Source organism: Amblyraja radiata, chromosome 3 (genome assembly GCF_010909765.2).
Source record: "Amblyraja radiata isolate CabotCenter1 chromosome 3, sAmbRad1.1.pri, whole genome shotgun sequence".
NCBI classification, from domain to species: domain Eukaryota; kingdom Metazoa; phylum Chordata; class Chondrichthyes; order Rajiformes; family Rajidae; genus Amblyraja; species Amblyraja radiata.
Genome location: NC_045958.1, coordinates 52,903,153 through 52,915,971, shown reverse-complemented (window position 1 = coordinate 52,915,971; position 12,819 = coordinate 52,903,153). Strand labels below are relative to the sequence as shown.

Sequence of the window (12,819 nt, the reverse complement as noted above, 5' to 3'; positions counted from 1 at the left end):
TGCCCCCTCTTCCTCTCTCCATCTGCCTCTCTCTCCCTCTGCCTGCCTCTCTCCCTCTCTCTATCTGTCCCTCTCTCTCTATCTCTCTGTCTGCCCCCCCCCCCCCTCTTCCTCTCTCCATCTGCCTCTCTCCCCTCTGCCTGCCTCTCTCCCCTCTGCCTGCCTCTCTCCCTCTCTCTGCCGCCCCCTGGCGCTCGGGCAGCTGATGCGTCAGTGGGATGACGCGTTGTCTCCGCTTCCTGTCATCAAGCGCGGTTGCAGCGCCGGCTTGAGTTATAGCAACTGTTGCCTTGTGAATAAAGCGCCGTAGTCACCGTAGTCCTGGCGACTGTTACCCACCAACAACAGCAACCGAGGTGAATATTATTAGTATTATTATATATCTGTAGCTGCCGACAGCTTCTTGCACCGGCTGCTGGCCTCTGCAGCTCCAGCTCGGTCTCTTTTACCGTCTTCTCCCCTTTTTTTCTTACAACCTAGAAATGGTGGATCTGAATAATAAGCTGTTAATATTTAAACTGTAGTGCGTGGTCCGCTCTTTCCTCCAATCTCTTCCACCCCTGGGGGTTTGCAATATTATTTTCAGGTTGCTGCTGCTGTTACTGCTTATTAGTGGATTTCACTTGCGTTTATTGAGGCGGAGAAAAAAATAAATTGAGGGTGTAAAATATATATTAATTAACTGCTTTACATATGCAATGATTTCACCTCGATTTAAAGCCCTGTTTGGTTCTTACCCGATATTTGTTTTTGTTCCATTTTTAATCATTATCCCTATCTATTTTACAGGTTGTTGTTAACGTTTTCCCCCACACCCTTGTAATATTTACCCAAAGGAGTGTATGTGTTTGATTGCTTTCTGTGTTTGCTTAGAAAGTGTTTTTCATAAACGATACTAGTTTCTTTTTGGAGCAGAGATGATTATTCATTCAGTTCCGTATGCTCCTGTAGGGCTGGAATGGTTTTTGATTTGTATTTCCCCACCCCCATCGCTTCACGTTTTGTGTGGTTTGTTGGCTACATTTCTCTGGATTGATGTTGTCTTTATGGTATTATTGGCTTTGTTTGAAATATATTTGATTAAAGAGTTAATAAACGATGTGTTCATAGCTGTTTAATCTTGGTGAGTGTGGGTGATGAGGCTTTTGCTCCCAGGCCTTGTGCAATATTTGATTGTGTCGGTTCTCCTTGGGATAGATAGGCTTTCTGTCTCTGTCGGTTCGCTTTGGTGGTCGTGGGATTTTTATTTTGAGGGGGCGGGGCAAATTTTATTTACAAAAATTAAAAAATATGCAAAATGGCGGTGGATAAAATAATTTCATATTATTCTAATTTTACATTGTTGTAAAATTATTGTTTTGATGAGTGTTGATTTTGCCCACTTTTCGAACAAGATAGTGAGATTTGTGAAGATATTTATTATAAATGTTTTATTTGTTCTATTTGTTTGCCATATAAAAATAATACTATTGAGATACTCCTAAACTTTGGACACTGTGTACAGATCAGTTAAATGATGTGTTTAATCAGGCAGCGAGGATAGTATTGGTTTTTGAAAGCACAAGAAATTGCGGATGCTGGAATCTTGAGCAAAAAAAAATCAACAGATCAAGCAGCATCTATGAATGAAATGGACAGATGTTGACTTACCTATTGTATTCCTTCAGCAGTTTGTTTTTTGCAGAGGATTAATTTTATTTAGGGGGGGAAAAGAAACTGCAGATGATGGTTTGCAAAAACAGACAAAGTGCTGGAGTAACTCAGCAGATGTGGAAAATGTGGACATGTGATGTTTTGGGTTGGGGCCCTTCTTCAGACTGATTGTTGGGGGGGGGGGATATGAAAACTGAAAGAGAGGAGGGGAAGGACAAAGCCTGATAGGTTATAAGTTGATACAGATGAGGAGGGTTTTTTGATAGGCAGATGGTCGGACAAGAGATGAAAAGACAAGGTGTGAGACTAAATGATTGAAGAGCTGCAAATGGTGAAGCTAGAGATTTTATTTTGTGTGTTTCTATTTCAATTCAGTCTATTATGGGCCTGGAGCAGAGTGGATTCAGATTTATTTATTTACAACTTCTTTGTTTAATTTTTATTGGTTAATAATTGTTTTTTGTTTTTTTTGTGATTTAGAAGCAGGGAAAGATTTACTACATCTTAAATATTCCAACGTAAATTTATTGCACTGATCAGTAATAAAATCAGTTTAAACAGATTATTTTGAAATTGTAGCAAATTATATAGAAACATAAATGCCGTTTTTTGTTTGTTGGTTTTCTCCAGCAATTGCTTATTTTGCCATTTTAAATGTTGTGGTTTGTGTTTTGTGTAACCGTACATGGCATATTGGAAAAAAAATAGATTCATCAAGTGGGAATAAACAGTATCATTTGTGATGAAATCCATATTCGTTTATTTTTTATATATATTTAATTCATAATGGTAACTGAATACATATATTGATTTAAGGTACACAAAAATGCTGGAGAAACTCAGCGGGTGCAGCAGCATCTATGGAGCGAAGGAAATAGGCAACGTTTCGGGCCAAAACCCTTCTTCAGACTGATGGGGGGGGGGGGGGGGGGGGGGGCAGGAGAAGAAAGGAAAAAGGAGGAGGAGGAGCCCGAGGGCTGAGGGATGGGAGGAGACAGCTCGAGGGCTGAGGAAGGGGAGGAGACAGCAAGGGCTAACAAAATTGGGAGAATTCAATGTTCATTCCCGCAGGATGCAGACTCCCTAAGCGGAATATGAGGTGCTGTTCCTCCAATTTCTGGTGTTGCTCGCTCTGGCCATGGAGGAGACCCAGGACAGAGAGGTCGGATGGGGAATGGGAGGGGGAGTTGAAGTGCCACCGGGAGGTCAGGTTGGTTATTGCGAACCGAGCAGAGGTGTTCGGCGAAATGATCGCCAAGCCTCCGCTTGGTCTCACCGATGTAGATCAGCTGACATCTAGAGCAGCGGATGCAATAGATGAGGTTGGAGGAGATGCAGGTGAACCTCTGTCGCACCTGGAACAACTGCTTGGGTCCTTGAATGGAGTCGAGGGGGGAGGTAAAGGGACAAGTGTTGCATCTCTTGCTGTTGCAACGGAAAGTGCCCGGGGAAGGGGTGGTACGGGAGGGAAGGGAAGAATTGACAAGGGAGTTACGGAGGGAGCGGTCTTTGCGGAAGGCAAACATGGGGGAAGATAGGAAGATGTGGCGAGTGGTGGGGTCACGTTGGAGGTGGCGAAACTGACGGAGGATTACTTGTTGTATGTGACGGCTGGTGGGGTGAAAGGTGAGGACTAGGGGGACTCTGCCCTTGTTGCGAGTGGGGGGATGGGGAGAGAGAGCAGTGTTGCGGGGTATGGAAGAGACCCTGGTGCAAGCCTCATCTATGGTGGAGGAGGGGAATTAAATTACATCATATTAGATGGCTTATATTTGACCTGAATTATATTTTTGCATAAAACTAAGAAGGAACCAATTAAAAGTAAGTGTGCAATTTAAGGTACAATAGAACTTGGAAATAAAACATTATTTTGGCCTTTATGTTTCTGATAATAGTAAGAAGTCACAAATAAATTTAAATAATTAATTTATATAGGTGAATGCATTGGTGTTTATTGGAAAATTATGCAAGAAAAATAACTACTCCTTCCAGACTGAAGAAGTACTTCCTTTCAATTCTAATGAGTCAATGACAATTTTGACTAATTGTGACTAGATGGAACTAGATTAGTGCTGTTCCACGCAGCTGACATTGGTACGAGGTGTTAAAACTGGATGTGGTGGTCATCGCTGTCAAACTTTGCAGACGGATTAAGAAGGAGGAATAGATTACTGTTGCCATGATGCAATGGATAATTAGTGACTTGGATAAGAGTTGATGTGATACAATGGCTTAAAAACTTGCATTAAGTAGTTCAAGGTAATGTGGGCACAAATCTGAGAGGCTATAATATATGCAAAGATTTTAGAGAGAAAAGAAAGCTTGATTTTGGGTAGTACAGAGTAGAACAGTGATGCCAATAGACTTGAAGGACAGTTCAAAGGGAGAGAGGCCTATTAACAATATCAGCGTATGTGAAGCAAGGAAATTAACTTGTATGATCAGTAGTTTAATGGGAGAAGATTTAGAAAGCAGGTCTTGACTTTCTGGCAAAATAAGTTCCAAGAGGAAATTTGTAGAAAATAGCAACTTGGGAACATGGGAAGCATTAGACATTTGGCATAATAGCTTAAGAAAAGAAAATTCCAAAGGTAACACCATTTGGTCTCATTCTTAGTGATAAGGAAGTCCACATTATTTCACTCTTGTATGAGGCAAAAATGCTCTTTGGATGATAAGAAGACTACAGGAATGACAGCTTTATCTTTCGAGTTCAAGATAATTCTGGAGGAGTGAGCAGTTTTGCAGATGAGACCCAGCTCTAGATTGCTTTAACTGGCCTGGCTATATCTGATGCTAAATTGCCCACCACAGCCATTCAAGTCTGTGCCTTTGAACTCAACGGAATGAAGCTGAAAGATTTGGCAGGGTGAGAATAATGGATAGAGAATAAAAAAATGTAAAGCATTAATTATTTGCAGAAATAATGTACATTTTATTTTGTGTGTGATTGATTTACTTTTCACTGGTTCAACTTTTGCTCCATGGATTTTTTTTGCAAACATGTCAATATTAAAGATGAAACTGTAGAAAGAGTGTGCATCATTCTGATACACGCAAACTAGTTATTACATTATGAAGTGTTCTAGGATTCTAAGTTTTATGGAAAAAAGCCATAGCAATTTTACTTGGTAAGTTGCAAAAGGAGAAGACAACATAAATTTACAATTTATCCAAAAAACCACACCCTTTAATACTCTTGGAATGCTTTTAATTCATCATCTAAAATTATTTCCATCACTGGTGACAGGCTTGCATTAGTTCTTCACTCTAGCATTATCTAGTTCCAAATAAAATTATATTAACCACATTGAATATAAACATTGACCAGTTTACTTCAAATCAACTAATGCAGGAAAATTTTAAATGTATTTTAAAAATATTTATCAATTGGAATTTTGAAATTTATTGTGCAGAATTTGATTCAGCAGCTGAGCTATGAAAATGCATTTGTACTGATTAATTTGGTAGATAAAAACATTGAAGCCATGGACTGGATCTTTATCCAGGATGTATCTCCAGTTTTAAATTTGTATGTTAAAACAAACAAAACTGCAAATGCATCAAAAACTGGCTCCAAGCCATTGCCTTCGACTTTTAATTCAAAGACATATGATTGTATGTAGTACTTCAGGATGGTGGGTCACCTTTCAGCATATGACAGCTGCTCAATTGAAATGATACTTCATCAATTTTTTAAACTGAACATTACATTCACAGGTTTTCTGGGCTTCCAGAAACCTGCTACTGAAAGCAGCGTGAGAACAGTATGGCAGATGAAAGGGCTGTCTAAAATGCAATTAAGATTTAGTATTCACGGTTGCTTTCTCACTATAAGAAAAGGGGTCTTTCGGTACCTTTATGAGGCTTTACTACCCACACTCTGACTGTTTTCTTAATTATGTCAGGATAGCTGGTGCCTTCACAGTCTTGAACCATGACTGTCTTAAATTTGACCTTTGGATAGGAGTGTTATCAGCGGAGCAATTTATTGTTGAGAGACCTGCAACTGAAAAGTAGAAGGGAAATGCTCACAGGAGGTGCTATCATTGACATAAGGGTGCGCAGAAAATAGCTGTTTTTGTGATGTATCAGAAAAGTGCCTCACAGTCATTCATTTCATTCAAAGCTGAGATCAATAGATTTTTGCATATTGGAAGAATCAAAGGATATGGGTACAGAACAGGAAAAAGATATTGAGGTAAAAAAATCAGCCACATTCTTATGAAAGACTGAGGTGGCTTGAGGGGCAGAAAGGCCTACTCCACTTCTACGCATTAATGCTTCAGGAGGCTCAGTTTGTCATGTCATGTGATGGCAGCAACCTTGAGACTCCTAATTGAGCATTTTCTCAGTGCTGGACTTGGTAACCACCAGCGCTTTGCAAAGTGGACATAACCCTCCACTTTTTAAAATATTCTATCACAGAGCGCTGAGAGGAATTCAACAGTGGTTCATATGTGTAAGGCAGGTTTAGTCAGGCTGGGCGTCAATTGGAACTTTGTTCACGATGTCACTAGTCAGATCGAGAGCGTTTAGAGTTGTATCTGTTGCTTTCCATAAGTATATCTTATCACTTATCAGCACATAATAATCCACATTCCAACAGATCCACGGGTAGGTATGAATTGGAAATGCTTGCATCATATACCCTCTCCCCAGTCCTAACTCCAGTTGATTAATCTGTGCCTTCCTATTCATTTTCAAGCAGATTGAAAGCTAATTTTCATGAATATACAGAGAGTGTCGTGCAAAATAATTTTTTTAATTATAGATTGACGAAAAGACAATATTTTCAGTATTTTTTATAAATTTCTACTGGTTCTATGCAGTATACCCCCTGTGGCATCTACAGAAGGAAAGACATGTTGCTCAGACCTGTGCTCTAACTACTGAACTCTGCTTTGCTGAAAACCACAGGCTTCATTGAATTTAAAAATGCACTAAGCCACATGTTCCATTGATAGATTGCTTCTGCTGTATCCATTAGAAATGCAATACAGAGACGTTGACTTTATATAGAGGGAGCGAATCATTTTATTCCCCTTTTATTCTCTCTCATTTCAGCACAGTGGGCTGATGTGCTTTAAATTAACCAGGAATAATAGGACAATGAAGTTGGAAATAATGACTTGTAGGCAGCACAGACATATTACAGAAGATGTGATATAGCCTTTACTAAATCATAAGGGAATGATATTCGTGATATTGGAGATCCAGTTAAAAAGCAAATATCATTTTGCATTTCTTGTTCCTTATTTGGGTTTAAAAATAGTATTTGATCTCCCACACTTTTTTTGGTTTTACTTAATTTCAAACAATACTTCAAAGAAAGGGGGGCTGATTTATTGCTGACTTCCCTGAGATTGCTGGCTGCCTGCCCTTTGACCGCGTTGTTCCCTCCAGCGTTGTTCCGGGCATAATTTACTCAACAGGAGCTCTGTGGCATAATAAATGGCTAACTGTGGCGAGGCTTTGCAAATTTCTTTTTGAAAACAAATTTAAATTAAAATACCAAAACATGTACATGTGCATATTCACACTCATTCACAAACACTCACTCGAAAGCAACTAAATCTATTTTAACTAACTATATTAAATAAAACGTTCTACTTATTTTTCTTCTCATTGATTTAAATGCCTCTGCTGTATATGTGCCAGATTTATCCTGTGTATATGCTCTGAGAATAATCTTCCCAATCTGTGAGTGGGGAAATTTGGAATTTGCTCTGCCCTATTGGAATATGTGAGAAGTTCACTAGTGCTGGAATTGTGCTGGAACTGAACATCTGAACATCCACAATGAAATACAGGTAAGTCCATAAAGTGCTGATTTGCAGTTTTTTTTTAACAAAGGTAGCCAGTGTGCAGCACATCACTATACTTTAGAAGGCTATTTCCTTGTATTTTTTATATGGATATGTGGGCAAAGCTGAGACCCAAGTTACTGTGCATAACTTTGTTATTTTTAGTCAGTTGTGTGGAAATGCATCACTCACTGGACGTGATTGAACCCTGATCAATTTTACAGTCACTTAAGGAAAGCTCTGCTAGCAGATGGGATCTTTGCATGATGGATGATTATTTATCATCTTGGGAAAGTCATAGTCTGTTTAAATCACTTGCTATGTATGCTTAATTTGCCTCGTGAACAGACTGGCTTGCTAGGCCTTTGAGGACTGGCGACACGTGTCCGACAGGGTAAAGATGTTGAATTTCCTTCACTAAAGATCATTAATGAGTCAGTTGGATTTTTTTACAGCAATATAGTAGTTACCATTGTTGGTATTAAGCTGCTATTGTAGTTTAAGTACTTAAGCTTAAATACACCAGTGAGTTTCATGCATGAGTATTCAAATTAAAAGTCCATGTTTGGATACTGGTTCAAAAACATGACCACTTTATCGCCATATCGTCAAATAGAAAGAAAAGTCTGGGGGCATTTCACTACTTTAAGACCTTTGGGGAAAATTATAACTTAAATTAGAAGAAGGTGTGCGGTGTTACTATCTTAACACATTTAGGAATTACAAAGATGTTTCTTCTCATCTGCAAAGATAACAAGAGGCAGAGTGGTGGTACTGAAACCAAGTCATAAAGTTTTGATAAGTACATGGAAAATGGCAGAAGAAATATTCAAGCCTGTGTAGATTGTTTGCTTGAGTCCTGAGCAATGATAGTTTTTAGACTTGGAATTGGTGAAAGCAAACTTGATGAAGTGTGCGATTGTTTTTAATGTGATTGTAGCAGAGTGTGGTTAAATAGTATTACTAGAGACAGAATCACTCTGGATAAATTAAGTTATTCAAGATAAAGTAAGATCCCATGGTTTTGCTGTTTTGTCTGTTTTACATGAAAATGTATTCAGGTTTTTACTGTGAAAGCATTGTTGTGGTTACTCAACTCGAGACTTCAAAAATGTTGGGTGTCCATTATTCAAAAGAACATTTATAAATTTAATTATAGAGGTCTACTTGATGGACAGAATCAACTTTTCTCATTCACTCCTCAATTAATTGTAATGTTCCTGCTTTCATTGGCATGAAAGGCCTGCATAATGAATTGTATTCATAGACTAAGCCTTGTACAGTTTTGAAAAAAAGCACTGCATTCAATCACCTTGTCTCTTAATTATTTAGTATTATCCTTGTTACAAACAAAATTCAATGTATTGAATCCATTAAATGAATCCATTTTAAGTGGTTAATTAAGTATAATCATTTGTTAACTTGGCATAAATTCGATGCAATTAATTACTTCATTGGTAGAAATTCTAATCCTTAATTTTGGTTTATTTTTTTATTTAAACAATGGATAATGAAATCATAATGTTACTTCATTCCATCTGAAGTGCAGCCTTGGAAATTAGAATTTTTTAGTTGAAACAATGATTGTTGTATATGCTTGATAATATGAAGCTGTTTTTTTACTCAATTAAACAAATATTGGAGAAAGATTTCTAATCATGCCTGTTTGAGAGCAACAGCCATTATTAGACATCTTTCAATAGTTGGAGTGAACCCTGGATCCAAGTATGAAGGATCTTTTATGATGAAGTTTTTAACTGTTTTTGATTTGCATATTTTTCAAATGACCCATGTTCTGGATTCCCGTTCCATAATTTATAGAATATACCTCTGAGTTTATCAATTTCATGGACTCAAAAAAAATTTGTCTTCTTTATGAATATTGGATATGTTTAGAATGAACATCATTATACAGAAAACTGTATGTTTCATTGCATTTTATAGCAAAGCAGGACAATGTAGAAGATGCAATGCTAGAATCTACCATTGAAGAAGTGAGACTATTGATCAAAGACAACATTAATTTATGCATGGTATATCATATTTGACAACTCCACCAGAATGTTTTAAAGCTATACTTGACAGAATAGATTAAGACAAAAAATTCAGGCAGCTTGAAAAAGGTGCCACATGAGGTGATAAAGTGAAATTAAGATATGGGATTGAGGATTGCTTCACATGGAAAACAAGAGTAGGAATATTAAGATTATTTTCAGGGTGGAAGACTATAACCACATGGGTATTGCAAGGATGGGTGTTGTGAACTTGCTGTTTATAATCAACATCAATGATTCAGATGAACCAAGTGAAATGTATATAAAGCAAAAAAGAGAAGAGACGATCAGCAAGCCAGACAGTGTCTGTCTGTCTGTCTCTAAAACTCTCATCTTGTTTGGATATCTGTCTGCGTGAGTGAGCTCAAGGAACTACGCCGAAATGGTACACAATAGCGCGAAAATTGTTGCACCACCTTACTCTCATTTGCTCGTGGTAGTTTGTATAAAGTTTCGTTCAGATTGAAGTTATATTTCACGTTATTGACATTTAAACGTTTTTAAAAAGCCCACTTTGAGAAGAATAACTGTGACTGCTGTGAGAGTTTTCTGGCAGTTGCAGCTATGACATCACAATGGCATCTCACAGTCCTCCAATCACAATGGTATCTCATTTACATATGCTGCCGTGAACATTCCGCCACCCGACAATGACATCACAATGGGATGTCAGCTGCCACCCATCTTACTCACCTTTGTCCCGTGGTCGTTCATGACAGGTTTGATGTTATATTTCACAAGTTATTGATATTTAAAAGTTGGATCGGAGATTCTGGCAGTTAGTTGGTGGGAGGGGGTATTAATGTTTGTGTATGTGGGGGGGGGTTAGTGTGTGTGTGTGTGTGTGGAGGGGGGGTAGTGTGTGTGTGGGGAGGTAGTTTGTGTGTGTGTATGTATGGGAGGGTTAGTATGTGGTGGGGGTGAGTGTGTGTGTGGGGGGGGGGGGGGGTGCTAGTGTGTGCTGGGGGTTAGTGTGTGGGGGGGTGGAATAGGGAGAGGTTTCATTTCCAGAACTTTTCTTGTGGGGGCGGTGGGATGGGAATCCAGTTTGAGAAAGATTCAGCAGTGTGGCATGTAGATTAACCCTGATTAATTCATGCAATTTATAACCTTCACCACACATATGTGCATGCCACCCTTTACATGGTATTACGGTACTACACAAAGACTGTCTCTCTTTCTCGCTCGGGCACACTAGTTAGTAAAGCCAGACGCAAGCAGCTGGCTGTTGAAATGTTCCTGTGTATTCAATGGAATAAAGTTGGATTTCACCATGAGTGTGTTTTTATTATTGGGCCGCCGATAAACAGAGTGTCAGAGTCTTGAATCACGTCTCCAACTATTTTGCCAGAATTTATTTTAGTTTATTTTTTTACATCGATTAATGGATAGTTCCTTATGCAGACCAGATCCTTTGGTGTTCGACAGTGACGGTGGCGCATCTTCGAGGTGGAATTCGGGATTTTCATTGATGTTGCCCACCCTGCAGCTGCACCCCACACTGTTGCGTCAATTCTCCTCAATGTGGCGGGCACAGAGGCTGCCCTGCGGGCACAGGATTTCCACTACGCTCCAGAACATACCAATCCGGTAACACATGTTGTGACCCCAGCAGAATCCATCAGAGACCCGGTCTGCCTCCTCCGAAAGTTCAGAGACCTGTGCCAACTTTGCACCAATGTTATCATGGAGCACCACAAGTTTTTTTCCTGCAGCCAACAAGAGGGCGAAACGGTTGCATCCAGATGCCACTCCCAAGGCCGCAACGTGCTCATCCGCGGCAGACTCGTATATGGCATCCTGAATGATAAGGTGAGAAATCAATTACTCCGGGATGAGGAGCTTACACTTGATAAGGTTGAACGTGCCTGCCGGGTTGCAGAATACACTGATACCCATACCAAAGACTTGGGACTGGGGCCACACTCTGCCTATGACGTCCATGCCTTCTATAGGTCCCCACGACAAGCATTAACCCCTCAACAATCACCAATACCCCCAGGGAGGGTACCTGATCATCTAGTCAATAACTGGTAATTGCGATGGCTCACACCCGAAATTTCGTGAGCAATGCCCCGCTTATGGCAAATCTTGTCTCTATTGTAGAAAGAAAGGCAACTTTATCCGGTGCTGCCGCGCCCGTGTCAACAGGGCCCAGTCACAACAATCTCTCTATGCACTTGAACCCACACTCTCCCACGGGATACTGACTGAAACAGCAGAACCACAATCGCAGCACCTGCAAGAAGTCAGCCAAAACATACATTCTTGTATTCCCGACTCTGTGGCTACAGACAGTGATCCTATGACAACGCTCAGTATCAACAACACCAAGTTTGCCGCTAAGATAGACACGGGGGCAAGGTGTAACGTGATCTCGCTGGCAGATTTCCAAAGAATTCACAACAACGAAACTGTTCTGAAAACAAACTCAAAGTTACATCCATTTGGTGGGGGAAATTGCAACCAGTTGGTACGGTTACACTATTTGCCATCTGGCGTCTCAAGTTTACAACTTGGAATTTTTTATCATAAAAGTGGAAGTGCCGCTCCTTCTGGGCAATGATGCGTGCTGTAATATGAACCTAGTTTTCTTCGGCAAAACTGTGTATCAGCTGTCGACCTCTCAAAGTCCTACCCAACAACTCCTCGAACAATACAAAGACCTTTTTGACAATCAGTTGGGCAAGCTTCCCACAGAATACAGCATTGTAACTGACAAGGACGTTATACCTGTCGTTCGTTCTCCTCACAAAACCCCCCATGCAATGAAGGACCGCATCAAAAATGAATTAGACAGAATGGAATCACTGGGTATAATAGCCCCTGTCAACGACCCCTCCTGGGTCTCCACCATGGTTGCAGCAGTCAAGAAGAACAAAGACGAAATAAGGATTTGCACCAACCCTAAGGATTTAAATACTGCTATCAAACGGCCACACCACCCAATGCAGACGGTGGAAGAAGTCGCTGCCAACCTGGGTAAAGCCACAGTTTTTACTGTCCTAGATGCAAAGAATTCAAATGCCACTAGACCATGCATCCTCCATGTTAACCACATTCGCGACGCCCTTCAGACGCTACCGATTTTTACAAATGCCATTTGGCATCAATTCAGCCAGTGAGATTTTCCAGCGTACTACGGAACAACATTTTGATAGCTACCCATGTTACATAATTGTAGACGACATCCTGGCCACCGGGCGCAATGCACAAGAACATAACTCAAACCTGAAACGGGTCTTGGATTGTGCCAGGGAGGTAAATCTCAAACTCAACCCTCTCAAATGCAGGTTTCGGGTCGA

General features: G+C 40.0%; 1 protein-coding gene across 3 annotated transcripts in view; it reads left to right on the top strand.

The window, feature by feature from the left end:
• The first annotated feature begins 227 nt into the window (after window positions 1-227).
• Window positions 228-12,819, top strand: part of rfx3 (regulatory factor X3) — a 291,788-nt gene continuing 279,196 nt past the window's right edge. For 2 of the 3 annotated variants that reach the window (XM_033017807.1, XM_033017806.1), the window contains exon 1: window positions 230-356. The gene's annotated coding sequence lies outside the window, so the exon portion shown is untranslated. Of the gene's footprint in view, window positions 357-12,819 lie in introns of all 3 variants that reach the window. The other variant, XM_033017810.1, reaches the window with a different exon arrangement.